The sequence below is a fragment of the Protomyctophum bolini genome, assembly GCF_963924005.1.
Source record: "Protomyctophum bolini genome assembly, chromosome: 12".
Taxonomy (NCBI): domain Eukaryota; kingdom Metazoa; phylum Chordata; class Actinopteri; order Myctophiformes; family Myctophidae; genus Protomyctophum; species Protomyctophum bolini.
This window is the reverse complement of record NC_137873.1, coordinates 38,149,342-38,170,780: the sequence shown is the minus strand read 5'-3', so window position 1 is coordinate 38,170,780 and position 21,439 is coordinate 38,149,342.

Here is a 21,439-nt window from a genome sequence, read left to right as displayed (position 1 = left end):
TATTTTGGGAGGCAAATTATTTTGGCAAATTATTTTACACTTTTGGTTATTGAGAAACAGCTCCTAAAACATTATTTGACACTTTTGGTTGTTGAAAAACAGCTTCTAACCATTATTTGACACTTTGGTTGTTGAGAAACAGCTCCTAAAACATTATTTTACACTTTTGGTTATTGAGAAACAGCTCCTAAAACATTATTTGACACTTTTGGTTGTTGAAAAACAGCTTCTAACCATTATTTGACACTTTGGTTGTTGAGAAACAGCTCCTAAAACATTATTTTACACTTTTGGTTATTGAGAAACAGCTCCTAAAACATTATTTGACACTTTTGGTTGTTGAAAAACAGCTTCTAACCTTTATTTGACACTTTGGTTGTTGAGAAACAGCTCCTAAAACATTATTTTACACTTTTGGTTGTTGAGAAACAGCTCCTAAAACATTATTTGACACTTTTGGTTGTTGAAAAACAGCTTCTAACCATTATTTGACACTTTAGTTGTTGAGAAACAGCTCCTAAAACATTATTTTACACTTTTGGTTATTGAGAAACAGCTCCTAAAACATTATTTGACACTTTTGGTTGTTGAAAAACAGCTTCTAACCATTATTTGACACTTTGGTTGTTGAGAAACAGCTCCTAAAACATTATTTTACACTTTTGGTTATTGAGAAACAGCTCCTAAAACATTATTTGACACTTTTGGTTGTTGAAAAACAGCTTCTAACCATTATTTGACACTTTGGTTGTTGAGAAACAGCTCCTAAAACATTATTTTACACTTTTGGTTGTTGAGAAACAGCTCCTAAAACATTATTTGACACTTTTGGTTGTTGAAAAACAGCTTCTAACCATTATTTGACACTTTGGTTGTTGAGAAACAGCTCCTAAAACATTATTTTACACTTTTGGTTATTGAGAAACAGCTCCTAAAACATTATTTGACACTTTTGGTTGTTGAAAAACAGCTTCTAACCATTATTTGACACTTTGGTTGTTGAGAAACAGCTCCTAAAACATTATTTTACACTTTTGGTTATTAAGAAACAGCTCCTAAAACATTATTTGACACTTTTGGTTGTTCAAAAACAGCTTCTAACCATTATTTGACACTTTGGTTGTTGAGAAACAGCTCCTAAAACATTATTTTACACTTTTGGTTGTTGAGAAACAGCTCCTAAAACATTATTTGACACTTTTGGTTGTTGAAAAACAGCTTCTAACCATTATTTGACACTTTGGTTGTTGAGAAACAGCTCCTAAAACATTATTTTACACTTTTGGTTATTGAGAAACAGCTCCTAAAACATTATTTGACACTTTTGGTTGTTGAAAAACAGCTTCTAACCATTATTTGACACTTTGGTTGTTGAGAAACAGCTCTTAAAACATTATTTTACACTTTTGGTTATTGAGAAACAGCTCCTAAAACATTATTTGACACTTTTGGTTGTTGAAAAACAGCTTTTAACCATTATTTGACACTTTGGTTGTTGAGAAACAGCTCCTAAAACATTATTTTACACTTTTGGTTGTTGAGAAACAGCTCCTAAAACATTATTTGACACTTTTGGCAAATTATTTTGGGAGGCAAATTATTTTGGCAAATTATTTTGGGAGGCAAATTATTTTGGCAAATTATTTTGGGAGGCAAATTATTTTGGCAAATTATTTTGGGAGGCAAATTATTTTGGGAGGCAAATTATTTTGGCAAATTATTTTGGGAGGCAAATTATTTTGGCAAATTATTTTGGGAGGCAAATTATTTTGGGAGGCAAATTATTTTGGCAAATTATTTTGGGAGGCAAATTATTTTGGCAAATTATTTTGGGAGGCAAATTATTTTGGGAGACAAATTATTTTGGCAAATTATTTTGGGAGGCAAATTATTTTGGCAAATTATTTTGGGAGGCAAATTATTTTGGCAAATTATTTTGGGAGGCAAATTATTTTGGCAAATTATTTTGGGAGGCAAATTATTTTGGCAAATTATTTTGGGAGGCAAATTATTTTGGCAAATTATTTTGGGAGGCAAATTATTTTGGCAAATTATTTTGGGAGGCAAATTATTTTGGAAAATTATTTTGGGAGGCAAATTATTTTGGGAGGCAAATTATTTTGGCAAATTATTTTGGGAGGCAAATTATTTTGGCAAATTATTTTGGGAGGCAAATTATTTTGGCAAATTATTTTGGGAGGCAAATTATTTTGGGAGGCAAATTATTTTGGGAGGCAAATTATTTTGGCAAATTATTTTGGGAGGCAAATTATTTTGGCAAATTATTTTGGGAGGCAAATTATTTTGGGAGACAAATTATTTTGGCAAATTATTTTGGGAGGCAAATTATTTTGGCAAATTATTTTGGGAGGCAAATTATTTTGGGAGACAAATTATTTTGGCAAATTATTTTGGGAGGCAAATTATTTTGGGAGGCAAATTATTTTGGGAGACAAATTATTTTGGCAAATTATTTTGGGAGGCAAATTATTTTGGGAGGCAAATTATTTTGGCAAATTATTTTGGGAGGCAAATTATTTTGGCAAATTATTTTGGCAAATTATTTTACACTTTTGGTTATTGAGAAACAGCTCCTAAAACATTATTTGACACTTTTGGTTGTTGAAAAACAGCTTCTAACCATTATTTGACACTTTGGTTGTTGAGAAACAGCTCCTAAAACATTATTTTACACTTTTGGTTATTGAGAAACAGCTCCTAAAACATTATTTGACACTTTTGGTTGTTGAAAAACAGCTTCTAACCATTATTTGACACTTTGGTTGTTGAGAAACAGCTCCTAAAACATTATTTTACACTTTTGGTTATTGAGAAACAGCTCCTAAAACATTATTTGACACTTTTGGTTGTTGAAAAACAGCTTCTAACCTTTATTTGACACTTTGGTTGTTGAGAAACAGCTCCTAAAACATTATTTGACACTTTTGGTTGTTGAAAAACAGCTTCTAACCATTATTTGACACTTTAGTTGTTGAGAAACAGCTCCTAAAACATTATTTTACACTTTTGGTTATTGAGAAACAGCTCCTAAAACATTATTTGACACTTTTGGTTGTTGAAAAACAGCTTCTAACCATTATTTGACACTTTGGTTGTTGAGAAACAGCTCCTAAAACATTATTTTACACTTTTGGTTATTGAGAAACAGCTTCTAACCATTATTTGACACTTTGGTTGTTGAGAAACAGCTCCTAAAACATTATTTTACACTTTTGGTTGTTGAGAAACAGCTCCTAAAACATTATTTGACACTTTTGGTTGTTGAAAAACAGCTTCTAACCATTATTTGACACTTTGGTTGTTGAGAAACAGCTCCTAAAACATTATTTTACACTTTTGGTTATTGAGAAACAGCTCCTAAAACATTATTTGACACTTTTGGTTGTTGAAAAACAGCTTCTAACCATTATTTGACACTTTGGTTGTTGAGAAACAGCTCCTAAAACATTATTTTACACTTTTGGTTATTAAGAAACAGCTCCTAAAACATTATTTGACACTTTTGGTTGTTCAAAAACAGCTTCTAACCATTATTTGACACTTTGGTTGTTGAGAAACAGCTCCTAAAACATTATTTTACACTTTTGGTTGTTGAGAAACAGCTCCTAAAACATTATTTGACACTTTTGGTTGTTGAAAAACAGCTTCTAACCATTATTTGACACTTTGGTTGTTGAGAAACAGCTCCTAAAACATTATTTTACACTTTTGGTTATTGAGAAACAGCTCCTAAAACATTATTTGACACTTTTGGTTGTTGAGAAACAGCTCCTAAAACATTATTTGACACTTTTGGTTGTTGAAAAACAGCTTCTAACCATTATTTGACACTTTAGTTGTTGAGAAACAGCTCCTAAAACATTATTTTACACTTTTGGTTATTGAGAAACAGCTCCTAAAACATTATTTGACACTTTTGGTTGTTGAAAAACAGCTTCTAACCATTATTTGACACTTTGGTTGTTGAGAAACAGCTCCTAAAACATTATTTTACACTTTTGGTTATTGAGAAACAGCTCCTAAAACATTATTTGACACTTTTGGTTGTTGAAAAACAGCTTCTAACCATTATTTGACACTTTGGTTGTTGAGAAACAGCTCCTAAAACATTATTTTACACTTTTGGTTGTTGAGAAACAGCTCCTAAAACATTATTTGACACTTTTGGTTGTTGAAAAACAGCTTCTAACCATTATTTGACACTTTGGTTGTTGAGAAACAGCTCCTAAAACATTATTTTACACTTTTGGTTATTGAGAAACAGCTCCTAAAACATTATTTGACACTTTTGGTTGTTGAAAAACAGCTTCTAACCATTATTTGACACTTTGGTTGTTGAGAAACAGCTCCTAAAACATTATTTTACACTTTTGGTTATTAAGAAACAGCTCCTAAAACATTATTTGACACTTTTGGTTGTTCAAAAACAGCTTCTAACCATTATTTGACACTTTGGTTGTTGAGAAACAGCTCCTAAAACATTATTTTACACTTTTGGTTATTGAGAAACAGCTCCTAAAACATTATTTGACACTTTTGGTTGTTGAAAAACAGCTTCTAACCATTATTTGACACTTTGGTTGTTGAGAAACAGCTCTTAAAACATTATTTTACACTTTTGGTTATTGAGAAACAGCTCCTAAAACATTATTTGACACTTTTGGTTGTTGAAAAACAGCTTTTAACCATTATTTGACACTTTGGTTGTTGAGAAACAGCTCCTAAAACATTATTTTACACTTTTGGTTGTTGAGAAACAGCTCCTAAAACATTATTTGACACTTTTGGCAAATTATTTTGGGAGGCAAATTATTTTGGCAAATTATTTTGGGAGGCAAATTATTTTGGCAAATTATTTTGGGAGGCAAATTATTTTGGGAGGCAAATTATTTTGGCAAATTATTTTGGGAGGCAAATTATTTTGGCAAATTATTTTGGGAGGCAAATTATTTTGGCAAATTATTTTGGGAGGCAAATTATTTTGGGAGGCAAATTATTTTGGGAGGCAAATTATTTTGGCAAATTATTTTGGGAGGCAAATTATTTTGGGAGACAAATTATTTTGGCAAATTATTTTGGGAGGCAAATTATTTTGGCAAATTATTTTGGGAGGCAAATTATTTTGGCAAATTATTTTGGGAGGCAAATTATTTTGGCAGGCAAATTATTTTGGGAGGCAAATTATTTTGGCAAATTATTTTGGGAGGCAAATTATTTTGGGAGACAAATTATTTTGGCAAATTATTTTGGGAGGCAAATTATTTTGGCAAATTATTTTGGGAGGCAAATTATTTTGGAAAATTATTTTGGGAGGCAAATTATTTTGGGAGGCAAATTATTTTGGCAAATTATTTTGGGAGGCAAATTATTTTGGCAAATTATTTTGGCAAATTATTTTGGGAGGCAAATTATTTTGGGAGGCAAATTATTTTGGGAGGCAAATTATTTTGGGAGGCAAATTATTTTGGGAGGCAAATTATTTTGGCAAATTATTTTGGGAGGCAAATTATTTTGGGAGACAAATTATTTTGGCAAATTATTTTGGGAGGCAAATTATTTTGGCAAATTATTTTGGGAGGCAAATTATTTTGGGAGACAAATTATTTTGGCAAATTATTTTGGGAGGCAAATTATTTTGGGAGGCAAATTATTTTGGGAGACAAATTATTTTGGCAAATTATTTTGGGAGGCAAATTATTTTGGGAGGCAAATTATTTTGGCAAATTATTTTGGGAGGCAAATTATTTTGGCAAATTATTTTACACTTTTGGTTATTGAGAAACAGCTCCTAAAACATTATTTGACACTTTTGGTTGTTGAAAAACAGCTTCTAACCATTATTTGACACTTTGGTTGTTGAGAAACAGCTCCTAAAACATTATTTTACACTTTTGGTTATTGAGAAACAGCTCCTAAAACATTATTTGACACTTTTGGTTGTTGAAAAACAGCTTCTAACCATTATTTGACACTTTGGTTGTTGAGAAACAGCTCCTAAAACATTATTTTACACTTTTGGTTATTGAGAAACAGCTCCTAAAACATTATTTGACACTTTTGGTTGTTGAAAAACAGCTTCTAACCTTTATTTGACACTTTGGTTGTTGAGAAACAGCTCCTAAAACATTATTTTACACTTTTGGTTGTTGAGAAACAGCTCCTAAAACATTATTTGACACTTTTGGTTGTTGAAAAACAGCTTCTAACCATTATTTGACACTTTAGTTGTTGAGAAACAGCTCCTAAAACATTATTTTACACTTTTGGTTATTGAGAAACAGCTCCTAAAACATTATTTGACACTTTTGGTTGTTGAAAAACAGCTTCTAACCATTATTTGACACTTTGGTTGTTGAGAAACAGCTCCTAAAACATTATTTTACACTTTTGGTTATTGAGAAACAGCTCCTAAAACATTATTTGACACTTTTGGTTGTTGAAAAACAGCTTCTAACCATTATTTGACACTTTGGTTGTTGAGAAACAGCTCCTAAAACATTATTTTACACTTTTGGTTGTTGAGAAACAGCTCCTAAAACATTATTTGACACTTTTGGTTGTTGAAAAACAGCTTCTAACCATTATTTGACACTTTGGTTGTTGAGAAACAGCTCCTAAAACATTATTTTACACTTTTGGTTATTGAGAAACAGCTCCTAAAACATTATTTGACACTTTTGGTTGTTGAAAAACAGCTTCTAACCATTATTTGACACTTTGGTTGTTGAGAAACAGCTCCTAAAACATTATTTTACACTTTTGGTTATTAAGAAACAGCTCCTAAAACATTATTTGACACTTTTGGTTGTTCAAAAACAGCTTCTAACCATTATTTGACACTTTGGTTGTTGAGAAACAGCTCCTAAAACATTATTTTACACTTTTGGTTGTTGAGAAACAGCTCCTAAAACAATATTTGACACTTTTGGTTGTTGAAAAACAGCTTCTAACCATTATTTGACACTTTGGTTGTTGAGAAACAGCTCCTAAAACATTATTTTACACTTTTGGTTATTGAGAAACAGCTCCTAAAACATTATTTGACACTTTTGGTTGTTGAAAAACAGCTTCTAACCATTATTTGACACTTTGGTTGTTGAGAAACAGCTCTTAAAACATTATTTTACACTTTTGGTTATTGAGAAACAGCTCCTAAAACATTATTTGACACTTTTGGTTGTTGAAAAACAGCTTTTAACCATTATTTGACACTTTGGTTGTTGAGAAACAGCTCCTAAAACATTATTTTACACTTTTGGTTGTTGAGAAACAGCTCCTAAAACATTATTTGACACTTTTGGCAAATTATTTTGGGAGGCAAATTATTTTGGCAAATTATTTTGGGAGGCAAATTATTTTGGGAGGCAAATTATTTTGGCAAATTATTTTGGGAGGCAAATTATTTTGGCAAATTATTTTGGGAGGCAAATTATTTTGGCAAATTATTTTGGGAGGCAAATTATTTTGGCAAATTATTTTGGGAGGCAAATTATTTTGGCAAATTATTTTGGGAGGCAAATTATTTTGGGAGGCAAATTATTTTGGCAAATTATTTTGGGAGGCAAATTATTTTGGGAGACAAATTATTTTGGCAAATTATTTTGGGAGGCAAATTATTTTGGGAGGCAAATTATTTTGGCAAATTATTTTGGGAGGCAAATTATTTTGGCAAATTATTTTGGGAGGCAAATTATTTTGGCAAATTATTTTGGGAGGCAAATTATTTTGGGAGGCAAATTATTTTGGGAGGCAAATTATTTTGGCAAATTATTTTGGGAGGCAAATTATTTTGGGAGACAAATTATTTTGGCAAATTATTTTGGGAGGCAAATTATTTTGGCAAATTATTTTGGGAGGCAAATTATTTTGGAAAATTATTTTGGGAGGCAAATTATTTTGGGAGGCAAATTATTTTGGCAAATTATTTTGGGAGGCAAATTATTTTGGCAAATTATTTTGGGAGGCAAATTATTTTGGCAAATTATTTTGGGAGGCAAATTATTTTGGGAGGCAAATTATTTTGGGAGGCAAATTATTTTGGCAAATTATTTTGGGAGGCAAATTATTTTGGCAAATTATTTTGGCAAATTATTTTGGGAGGCAAATTATTTTGGGAGACAAATTATTTTGGCAAATTATTTTGGGAGGCAAATTATTTTGGGAGGCAAATTATTTTGGCAAATTATTTTGGGAGGCAAATTATTTTGGGAGGCAAATTATTTTGGGAGGCAAATTATTTTGGGAGGCAAATTATTTTGGCAAATTATTTTGAGAGGCAAATTATTTTGGGAGACAAATTATTTTGGGAGGCAAATTATTTTGGGAGGCAAATTATTTTGGGAGGCAAATTATTTTGGCAAATTATTTTGGGAGGCAAATTATTTTGGCAAATTATTTTGGGAGGCAAATTATTTTGGGAGACAAATTATTTTGGCAAATTATTTTGGGAGGCAAATTATTTTGGAAAATTATATTTTGGGAGGCAAATTATTTTGGCAAATTATTTTGGGAGGCAAATTATTTTGGCAAATTATTTTGGGAGGCAAATTATTTTGGCAAATTATTTTGGGAGGCAAATTATTTTGGCAGGCAAATTATTTTGGGAGGCAAATTATTTTGGCAAATTATTTTGGGAGGCAAATTATTTTGGGAGACAAATTATTTTGGCAAATTATTTTGGGAGGCAAATTATTTTGGCAAATTATTTTGGGAGGCAAATTATTTTGGCAAATTATTTTGGGAGGCAAATTATTTTGGCAAATTATTTTGGGAGGCAAATTATTTTGGCAAATTATTTTGGGAGGCAAATTATTTTGGGAGGCAAATTATTTTGGGAGGCAAATTATTTTGGGAGACAAATTATTTTGGCAAATTATTTTGGGAGGCAAATTATTTTGGGAGGCAAATTATTTTGGGAGGCAAATTATTTTGGCAAATTATTTTGGGAGGCAAATTATTTTGGCAAATTATTTTGGGAGGCAAATTATTTTGGCAAATTATTTTGGGAGGCAAATTATTTTGGCAAATTATTTTGGGAGGCAAATTATTTTGGGAGACAAATTATTTTGGGAGACAAATTATTTTGGCAAATTATTTTGGGAGGCAAATTATTTTGGCAAATTATTTTGGGAGGCAAATTATTTTGGAAAATTATTTTGGGAGGCAAATTATTTTGGGAGGCAAATTATTTTGGCAAATTATTTTGGGAGGCAAATTATTTTGGCAAATTATTTTGGGAGGCAAATTATTTTGGCAGGCAAATTATTTTGGGAGGCAAATTATTTTGGCAAATTATTTTGGGAGGCAAATTATTTTGGGAGACAAATTATTTTGGCAAATTATTTTGGGAGGCAAATTATTTTGGCAAATTATTTTGGCAAATTATTTTGGCAAATTATTTTGGGAGGCAAATTATTTTGGCAAATTATTTTACACTTTTGGTTATTGAGAAACAGCTCCTAAAACATTATTTGACACTTTTGGTTGTTGAAAAACAGCTTCTAACCATTATTTGACACTTTGGTTGTTGAGAAACAGCTCTTAAAACATTATGTTACACTTTTGGTTATTGAGAAACAGCTCCTAAAACATTATTTGACACTTTTGGTTGTTGAAAAACAGCTTTTAACCATTATTTGACACTTTTGGCAAATTATTTTGGGAGGCAAATTATTTTGGCAAATTATTTTGGGAGGCAAATTATTTTGGCAAATTATTTTGGGAGGCAAATTATTTTGGCAAATTATTTTGGCAAATTATTTTGGGAGGCAAATTATTTTGGCAAATTATTTTGGGAGGCAAATTATTTTGGCAAATTATTTTGGGAGGCAAATTATTTTGGGAGGCAAATTATTTTGGCAAATTATTTTGGGAGGCAAATTATTTTGGGAGGCAAATTATTTTGGCAAATTATTTTGGGAGGCAAATTATTTTGGGAGACAAATTATTTTGGCAAATTATTTTGGGAGGCAAATTATTTTGGCAAATTATTTTGGCAAATTATTTTGGGAGGCAAATTATTTTGGAAAATAAATTTTGGGAGGCAAATTATTTTGGGAGGCAAATTATTTTGGGAGGCAAATTATTTTGGCAATTATTTTGGGAGGCAAATTATTTTGGCAGGCAAATTATTTTGGGAGGCAAATTATTTTGGCAAATTATTTTGGGAGGCAAATTATTTTGGGAGACAAATTATTTTGGGAGGCAAATTATTTTGGCAAATTATTTTGGGAGGCAAATTATTTTGGCAAATTATTTTGGGAGGCAAATTATTTTGGCAAATTATTTTGGGAGGCAAATTATTTTGGGAGGCAAATTATTTTGGCAAATTATTTTGGGAGGCAAATTATTTTGGGAGGCAAATTATTTTGGGAGGCAAATTATTTTGGGAGACAAATTATTTTGGGAGGCAAATTATTTTGGGAGGCAAATTATTTTGGCAAATTATTTTGGGAGGCAAATTATTTTGGAAAATTATTTTGGGAGGCAAATTATTTTGGCAAATTATTTTGGGAGGCAAATTATTTTGGCAAATTATTTTGGGAGGCAAATTATTTTGGCAGGCAAATTATTTTGGGAGGCAAATTATTTTGGCAAATTATTTTGGGAGGCAAATTATTTTGGGAGACAAATTATTTTGGCAAATTATTTTGGGAGGCAAATTATTTTGGCAAATTATTTTGGGAGGCAAATTATTTTGGCAAATTATTTTGGGAGGCAAATTATTTTGGCAAATTATTTTACACTTTTGGTTATTGAGAAACAGCTCCTAAAACATTATTTGACACTTTTGGTTGTTGAAAAACAGCTTCTAACCATTATTTGACACTTTGGTTGTTGAGAAACAGCTCCTAAAACATTATTTTACACTTTTGGTTATTGAGAAACAGCTCCTAAAACATTATTTGACACTTTTGGTTGTTGAAAAACAGCTTCTAACCATTATTTGACACTTTGGTTGTTGAGAAACAGCTCCTAAAACATTATTTTACACTTTTGGTTATTGAGAAACAGCTCCTAAAACATTATTTGACACTTTTGGTTGTTGAAAAACAGCTTCTAACCTTTATTTGACACTTTGGTTGTTGAGAAACAGCTCCTAAAACATTATTTTACACTTTTGGTTGTTGAGAAACAGCTCCTAAAACATTATTTGACACTTTTGGTTGTTGAAAAACAGCTTCTAACCATTATTTGACACTTTAGTTGTTGAGAAACAGCTCCTAAAACATTATTTTACACTTTTGGTTATTGAGAAACAGCTCCTAAAACATTATTTGACACTTTTGGTTGTTGAAAAACAGCTTCTAACCATTATTTGACACTTTGGTTGTTGAGAAACAGCTCCTAAAACATTATTTTACACTTTTGGTTATTGAGAAACAGCTCCTAAAACATTATTTGACACTTTTGGTTGTTGAAAAACAGCTTCTAACCATTATTTGACACTTTGGTTGTTGAGAAACAGCTCCTAAAACATTATTTTACACTTTTGGTTGTTGAGAAACAGCTCCTAAAACATTATTTGACACTTTTGGTTGTTGAAAAACAGCTTCTAACCATTATTTGACACTTTGGTTGTTGAGAAACAGCTCCTAAAACATTATTTTACACTTTTGGTTATTGAGAAACAGCTCCTAAAACATTATTTGACACTTTTGGTTGTTGAAAAACAGCTTCTAACCATTATTTGACACTTTGGTTGTTGAGAAACAGCTCCTAAAACATTATTTTACACTTTTGGTTATTGAGAAACAGCTCCTAAAACATTATTTGACACTTTTGGTTGTTGAAAAACAGCTTCTAACCATTATTTGACACTTTGGTTGTTGAGAAACAGCTCCTAAAACATTATTTTACACTTTTGGTTATTGAGAAACAGCTCCTAAAACATTATTTGACACTTTTGGTTGTTGAAAAACAGCTTCTAACCTTTATTTGACACTTTGGTTGTTGAGAAACAGCTCCTAAAACATTATTTTACACTTTTGGTTGTTGAGAAACAGCTCCTAAAACATTATTTGACACTTTTGGTTGTTGAAAAACAGCTTCTAACCATTATTTGACACTTTAGTTGTTGAGAAACAGCTCCTAAAACATTATTTTACACTTTTGGTTATTGAGAAACAGCTCCTAAAACATTATTTGACACTTTTGGTTGTTGAAAAACAGCTTCTAACCATTATTTGACACTTTGGTTGTTGAGAAACAGCTCCTAAAACATTATTTTACACTTTTGGTTATTGAGAAACAGCTCCTAAAACATTATTTGACACTTTTGGTTGTTGAAAAACAGCTTCTAACCATTATTTGACACTTTGGTTGTTGAGAAACAGCTCCTAAAACATTATTTTACACTTTTGGTTGTTGAGAAACAGCTCCTAAAACATTATTTGACACTTTTGGTTGTTGAAAAACAGCTTCTAACCATTATTTGACACTTTGGTTGTTGAGAAACAGCTCCTAAAACATTATTTTACACTTTTGGTTATTGAGAAACAGCTCCTAAAACATTATTTGACACTTTTGGTTGTTGAAAAACAGCTTCTAACCATTATTTGACACTTTGGTTGTTGAGAAACAGCTCCTAAAACATTATTTTACACTTTTGGTTATTAAGAAACAGCTCCTAAAACATTATTTGACACTTTTGGTTGTTCAAAAACAGCTTCTAACCATTATTTGACACTTTGGTTGTTGAGAAACAGCTCCTAAACATTATTTTACACTTTTGGTTGTTGAGAAACAGCTCCTAAAACATTATTTGACACTTTTGGTTGTTGAAAAACAGCTTCTAACCATTATTTGACACTTTGGTTGTTGAGAAACAGCTCCTAAAACATTATTTTACACTTTTGGTTATTGAGAAACAGCTCCTAAAACATTATTTGACACTTTTGGTTGTTGAAAAACAGCTTCTAACCATTATTTGACACTTTGGTTGTTGAGAAACAGCTCTTAAAACATTATTTTACACTTTTGGTTATTGAGAAACAGCTCCTAAAACATTATTTGACACTTTTGGTTGTTGAAAAACAGGTTTTAACCATTATTTGACACTTTGGTTGTTGAGAAACAGCTCCTAAAACATTATTTTACACTTTTGGTTGTTGAGAAACAGCTCCTAAAACATTATTTGACACTTTTGGCAAATTATTTTGGGAGGCAAATTATTTTGGCAAATTATTTTGGGAGGCAAATTATTTTGGCAAATTATTTTGGGAGGCAAATTATTTTGGCAAATTATTTTGGGAGGCAAATTATTTTGGCAAATTATTTTGGGAGGCAAATTATTTTGGCAAATTATTTTGGGAGGCAAATTATTTTGGCAAATTATTTTGGGAGACAAATTATTTTGGGAGACAAATTATTTTGGCAAATTATTTTGGGAGGCAAATTATTTTGGCAAATTATTTTGGGAGGCAAATTATTTTGGAAAATTATTTTGGGAGGCAAATTATTTTGGGAGGCAAATTATTTTGGCAAATTATTTTGGGAGGCAAATTATTTTGGCAAATTATTTTGGGAGGCAAATTATTTTGGCAGGCAAATTATTTTGGGAGGCAAATTATTTTGGCAAATTATTTTGGGAGGCAAATTATTTTGGGAGACAAATTATTTTGGCAAATTATTTTGGGAGGCAAATTATTTTGGGAGGCAAATTATTTTGGCAAATTATTTTGGGAGGCAAATTATTTTGGCAAATTATTTTACACTTTTGGTTATTGAGAAACAGCTCCTAAAACATTATTTGACACTTTTGGTTGTTGAAAAACAGCTTCTAACCATTATTTGACACTTTGGTTGTTGAGAAACAGCTCTTAAAACATTATGTTACACTTTTGGTTATTGAGAAACAGCTCCTAAAACATTATTTGACACTTTTGGTTGTTGAAAAACAGCTTTTAACCATTATTTGACACTTTTGGCAAATTATTTTGGGAGGCAAATTATTTTGGGAGGCAAATTATTTTGGCAAATTATTTTGGGAGGCAAATTATTTTGGCAAATTATTTTGGGAGGCAAATTATTTTGGCAAATTATTTTGGGAGGCAAATTATTTTGGCAAATTATTTTGGGAGGCAAATTATTTTGGGAGGCAAATTATTTTGGCAAATTATTTTGGGAGGCAAATTATTATGGGAGACAAATTATTTTGGCAAATTATTTTGGGAGGCAAATTATTTTGGCAAATTATTTTGGGAGGCAAATTATTTTGGAAAATAAATTTTGGGAGGCAAATTATTTTGGGAGGCAAATTATTTTGGGAGGCAAATTATTTTGGCAATTATTTTGGGAGGCAAATTATTTTGGCAGGCAAATTATTTTGGGAGGCAAATTATTTTGGCAAATTATTTTGGGAGGCAAATTATTTTGGGAGGCAAATTATTTTGGCAAATTATTTTGGGAGGCAAATTATTTTGGGAGGCAAATTATTTTGGCAAATTATTTTGGGAGGCAAATTATTTTGGGAGACAAATTATTTTGGCAAATTATTTTGGGAGGCAAATTATTTTGGCAAATTATTTTGGGAGGCAAATTATTTTGGAAATTTATTTTGGGAGGCAAATTATTTTGGGAGGCAAATTATTTTGGGAGGCAAATTATTTTGGCAAATTATTTTGGGAGGCAATTTATTTTGGCAGGCAAATTATTTTGGGAGGCAAATTATTTTGGCAAATTATTTTGGGAGGCAAATTATTTTGGGAGACAAATTATTTTGGCAAATTATTTTGGGAGGCAAATTATTTTGGGAGGCAAATTATTTTGGCAAATTATTTTGGGAGGCAAATTATTTTGGCAAATTATTTTACACTTTTGGTTATTGAGAAACAGCTCCTAAAACATTATTTGACACTTTTGGTTGTTGAGAAACAGCTCCTAAAACATTATTTGACACTTTTGGTTGTTGAAAAACAGCTTCTAACCATTATTTGACACTTTGGTTGTTGAGAAACAGCTCCTAAAACATTATTTGACACTTTTGGTTGTTGAAAAACAGCTTCTAACCATTATTTGACACTTTGGTTGTTGAGAAACAGCTCCTAAAACATTATTTTACACTTTTGGTTATTGAGAAACAGCTCCTAAAACATTATTTGACACTTTTGGTTGTTGAAAAACAGCTTCTAACCATTATTTGACACTTTGGTTGTTGAGAAACAGCTCCTAAAACATTATTTTACACTTTTAGTTATTGAGAAACAGCTCCTAAAACATTATTTGACACTTTTGGTTGTTGAAAAACAGCTTCTAACCTTTATTTGACACTTTGGTTGTTGAAAAACAGCTCCTAAAACATTATTTTACACTTTTGGTTGTTGAGAAACAGCTCCTAAAACATTATTTGACACTTTTGGTTGTTGAAAAACAGCTTCTAACCATTATTTGACACTTTGGTTGTTGAGAAACAGCTCCTAAAACATTATTTTACACTTTTGGTTATTAAGAAACAGCTCCTAAAACATTATTTGACACTTTTGGTTGTTCAAAAACAGCTTCTAACCATTATTTGACACTTTTGTTGTTGAGAAACAGCTCCTAAAACATTATTTTATACTTTTGGTTGTTGAGAAACAGCTCCTAAAACATTATTTGACACTTTTGGTTGTTGAAAAACAGCTTCTAACCATTATTTGACACTTTGGTTGTTGAGAAACAGCTCCTAAAACATTATTTTACACTTTTGGTTATTGAGAAACAGCTCCTAAAACATTATTTGACACTTTTGGTTGTTGAAAAACAGCTTCTAACCATTATTTGACACTTTGGTTGTTGAGAAACAGCTCTTAAAACATTATTTTACACTTTTGGTTATTGAGAAACAGCTCCTAAAACATTATTTGACACTTTTGGTTGTTGAAAAACAGCTTTTAACCATTATTTGACACTTTGGTTGTTGAGAAACAGCTCCTAAAACATTATTTTACACTTTTGGTTGTTGAGAAACAGCTCCTAAAACATTATTTGACACTTTTGGCAAATTATTTTGGGAGGCAAATTATTTTGGCAAATTATTTTGGGAGGCAAATTATTTTGGCAAATTATTTTGGGAGGCAAATTATTTTGGGAGGCAAATTATTTTGGGAGGCAAATTATTTTGGGAGGCAAATTATTTTGGGAGACAAATTATTTTGGCAAATTATTTTGGGAGGCAAATTATTTTGGCAATTTATTTTGGGAGGCAAATTATTTTGGGAGGCAAATTATTTTGGAAAATTATTTTGGGAGGCAAATTATTTTGGCAAATTATTTTGGGAGGCAAATTATTTTGGCAAATTATTTTGGGAGGCAAATTATTTTGGCAGGCAAATTATTTTGGGAGGCAAATTATTTTGGCAAATTATTTTGGGAGGCAAATTATTTTGGGAGACAAATTATTTTGGCAAATTATTTTGGGAGGCAAATTATTTTGGGAGGCAAATTATTTTGGCAAATTATTTTGGCAAATTATTTTGGGAGGCAAATTATTTTGGCAAATTATTTTGGGAGGCAAATTATTTTGGCAAATTATTTTACACTTTTGGTTATTGAGAAACAGCTCCTAAAACATTATTTGACACTTTTGGTTGTTGAAAAACAGCTTCTAACCATTATTTGACACTTTGGTTGTTGAGAAACAGCTCCTAAAACATTATTTTACACTTTTGGTTATTGAGAAACAGCTCCTAAAACATTATTTGACACTTTTGGTTGTTGAAAAACAGCTTCTAACCATTATTTGACACTTTGGTTGTTGAGAAACAGCTCCTAAAACATTATTTTACACTTTTGGTTATTGAGAAACAGCTCCTAAAACATTATTTGACACTTTTGGTTGTTGAAAAACAGCTTCTAACCTTTATTTGACACTTTGGTTGCTGAGAAACAGCTCCTAAAACATTATTTTACACTTTTGGTTGTTGAGAAACAGCTCCTAAAACATTATTTGACACTTTTGGTTGTTGAAAAACAGCTTCTAACCATTATTTGACACTTTAGTTGTTGAGAAACAGCTCCTAAAACATTATTTTACACTTTTGGTTATTGAGAAACAGCTCCTAAAACATTATTTGACACTTTTGGTTGTTGAAAAACAGCTTCTAACCATTATTTGACACTTTGGTTGTTGAGAAACAGCTCCTAAAACATTATTTTACACTTTTGGTTATTGAGAAACAGCTCCTAAAACATTATTTGACACTTTTGGTTGTTGAAAAACAGCTTCTAACCATTATTTGACACTTTGGTTGTTGAGAAACAGCTCCTAAAACATTATTTTACACTTTTGGTTGTTGAGAAACAGCTCCTAAAACATTATTTGACACTTTTGGTTGTTGAAAAACAGCTTCTAACCATTATTTGACACTTTGGTTGTTGAGAAACAGCTCCTAAAACATTATTTTACACTTTTGGTTATTGAGAAACAGCTCCTAAAACATTATTTGACACTTTTGGTTGTTGAAAAACAGCTTCTAACCATTATTTGACACTTTGGTTGTTGAGAAACAGCTCCTAAAACATTATTTTACACTTTTGGTTATTAAGAAACAGCTCCTAAAACATTATTTGACACTTTTGGTTGTTCAAAAACAGCTTCTAACCATTATTTGACACTTTGGTTGTTGAGAAACAGCTCCTAAAACATTATTTTACACTTTTGGTTGTTGAGAAACAGCTCCTAAAACATTATTTGACACTTTTGGTTGTTGAAAAACAGCTTCTAACCATTATTTGACACTTTGGTTGTTGAGAAACAGCTCCTAAAACATTATTTTACACTTTTGGTTATTGAGAAACAGCTCCTAAAACATTATTTGACACTTTTGGTTGTTGAAAAACAGCTTCTAACCATTATTTGACACTTTGGTTGTTGAGAAACAGCTCTTAAAACATTATTTTACACTTTTGGTTATTGAGAAACAGCTCCTAAAACATTATTTGACACTTTTGGTTGTTGAAAAACAGCTTTTAACCATTATTTGACACTTTGGTTGTTGAGAAACAGCTCCTAAAACATTATTTTACACTTTTGGTTGTTGAGAAACAGATCCTAAAACATTATTTGACACTTTTGGCAAATTATTTTGGGAGGCAAATTATTTTGGCAAATTATTTTGGGAGGCAAATTATTTTGGCAAATTATTTTGGGAGGCAAATTATTTTGGCAAATTATTTTGGGAGGCAAATTATTTTGGCAAATTATTTTGGGAGGCAAATTATTTTGGGAGGCAAATTATTTTGGCAAATTATTTTGGGAGGCAAATTATTTTGGGAGGCAAATTATTTTGGCAAATTATTTTGGGAGGCAAATTATTTTGGGAGACAAATTATTTTGGCAAATTATTTTGGGAGGCAAATTATTTTGGGAGGCAAATTATTTTGGCAAATTATTTTGGGAGGCAAATTATTTTGGCAAATTATTTTGGGAGGCAAATTATTTTGGCAAATTATTTTGGGAGGCAAATTATTTTGGGAGGCAAATTATTTTGGCAAATTATTTTGGGAGGCAAATTATTTTGGGAGACAAATTATTTTGGCAAATTATTTTGGGAGGCAAATTATTTTGGGAGGCAAATTATTTTGGCAAATTATTTTGGGAGGCAAATTATTTTGGAAAATTATTTTGGGAGGCAAATTATTTTGGGAGGCAAATTATTTTGGCAAATTATTTTGGGAGGCAAATTATTTTGGCAAATTATTTTGGGAGGCAAATTATTTTGGCAGGCAAATTATTTTGGGAGGCAAATTATTTTGGCAAATTATTTTGGGAGGCAAATTATTTTGGGAGACAAATTATTTTGGCAAATTATTTTGGGAGGCAAATTATTTTGGCAAATTATTTTGGCAAATTATTTTGGGAGGCAAATTATTTTGGCAAATTATTTTACACTTTTGGTTATTGAGAAACAGCTCCTAAAACATTATTTGACACTTTTGGTTGTTGAAAAACAGCTTCTAACCATTATTTGACACTTTGGTTGTTGAGAAACAGCTCTTAAAACATTATGTTACACTTTTGGTTATTGAGAAACAGCTCCTAAAACATTATTTGACACTTTTGGTTGTTGAAAAACAGCTTTTAACCATTATTTGACACTTTTGGCAAATTATTTTGGGAGGCAAATTATTTTGGCAAATTATTTTGGGAGGCAAATTATTTTGGCAAATTATTTTGGGAGGCAAATTATTTTGGCAAATTATTTTGGGAGGCAAATTATTTTGGCAAATTATTTTGGGAGGCAAATTATTTTGGCAAATTATTTTGGGAGGCAAATTATTTTGGGAGGCAAATTATTTTGGCAAATTATTTTGGGAGGCAAATTATTTTGGGAGGCAAATTATTTTGGGAGGCAAATTATTTTGGGAGACAAATTATTTTGGCAAATTATTTTGGGAGGCAAATTATTTTGGCAAATTATTTTGGGAGGCAAATTATTTTGGCAAATTATTTTGGGAGGCAAATTATTTTGGCAGGCAAATTATTTTGGGAGGCAAATTATTTTGGGAGGCAAATTATTTTGGGAGACAAATTATTTTGGCAAATTATTTTGGGAGGCAAATTATTTTGGGAGGCAAATTATTTTGGCAAATTATTTTGGGAGGCAAATTATTTTGGCAAATTATTTTACACTTTTGGTTATTGAGAAACAGCTCCTAAAACATTATTTGACACTTTTGGTTGTTGAGAAACAGCTCCTAAAACATTATTTGACACTTTTGGTTGTTGAAAAACAGCTTCTAACCATTATTTGACACTTTGGTTGTTGAGAAACAGCTCCTAAAACATTATTTTACACTTTTGGTTATTAAGAAACAGCTCCTAAAACATTATTTGACACTTTTGGTTGTTCAAAAACAGCTTCTAACCATTATTTGACACTTTGGTGTTTGAGAAACAGCTCCTAAAACATTATTTTACACTTTTGGTTGTTGAGAAACAGCTCCTAAAACATTATTTGACACTTTTGGTTGTTGAAAAACAGCTTCTAACCATTATTTGACACTTTGGTTGTTGAGAAACAGCTCCTAAAACATTATTTTACACTTTTGGTTATTGAGAAACAGCTCCTAAAACATTATTTGACACTTTTGGCAAATTATTTTGGGAGGCAAATTATTTTGGCAAATTATTTTGGGAGGCAAATTATTTTGGCAAATTATTTTGGGAGGCAAATTATTTTGGGAGGCAAATTATTTTGGGAGGCAAATTATTTTGGCAAATTATTTTGGGAGGCAAATTATTTTGGGAGACAAATTATTTTGGCAAATTATTTTGGGAGGCAAATTATTTTGGCAAATTATTTTGGGAGGCAAATTATTTTGGCAAATTATTTTGGGAGGCAAATTATTTTGGGAGGCAAATTATTTTGGCAAATTATTTTGGGAGGCAAATTATTTTGGGAGACAAATTATTTTGGCAAATTATTTTGGGAGGCAAATTATTTTGGGAGGCAAATTATTTTGGGAGGCAAATTATTTTGGCAAATTATTTTGGGAGGCAAATTATTTTGGCAAATTATTTTGGGAGGCAAATTATTTTGGCAAATTATTTTGGGAGGCAAATTATTTTGGGAGACAAATTATTTTGGGAGGCAAATTATTTTGGGAGGCAAATTATTTTGGGAGGCAAATTATTTTGGAAAATTATATTTTGGGAGGCAAATTATTTTGGCAAATTATTTTGGGAGGCAAATTATTTTGGCAAATTATTTTGGGAGGCAAATTATTTTGGCAAATTATTTTGGGAGGCAAATTATTTTGGCAGGCAAATTATTTTGGGAGGCAAATTATTTTGGCAAATTATTTTGGGAGGCAAATTATTTTGGGAGACAAATTATTTTGGCAAATTATTTTGGGAGGCAAATTATTTTGGGAGGCAAATTATTTTGGCAAATTATTTTGGGAGGCAAATTATTTTGGCAAATTATTTTGGGAGGCAAATTATTTTGGCAAATTATTTTACACTTTTGGTTATTGAGAAACAGCTCCTAAAACATTATTTGACACTTTTGGTTGTTGAAAAACAGCTTCTAACCATTATTTGACACTTTGGTTGTTGAGAAACAGCTCCTAAAACATTATTTTACACTTTTGGTTATTGAGAAACAGCTCCTAAAACATTATTTGACACTTTTGGTTGTTGAAAAACAGCTTCTAACCATTATTTGACACTTTGGTTGTTGAGAAACAGCTCCTAAAACATTATTTTACACTTTTGGTTATTGAGAAACAGCTCCTAAAACATTATTTGACACTTTTGGTTGTTGAAAAACAGCTTTTAACCATTATTTGACACTTTGGTTGTTGAGAAACAGCTCCTAAAACATTATTTTACACTTTTGGTTATTGAGAAACAGCTCCTAAAACATTATTTGACACTTTTGGTTGTTGAAAAACAGCTTCTAACCATTATTTGACACTTTGGTTGTTGAGAAAC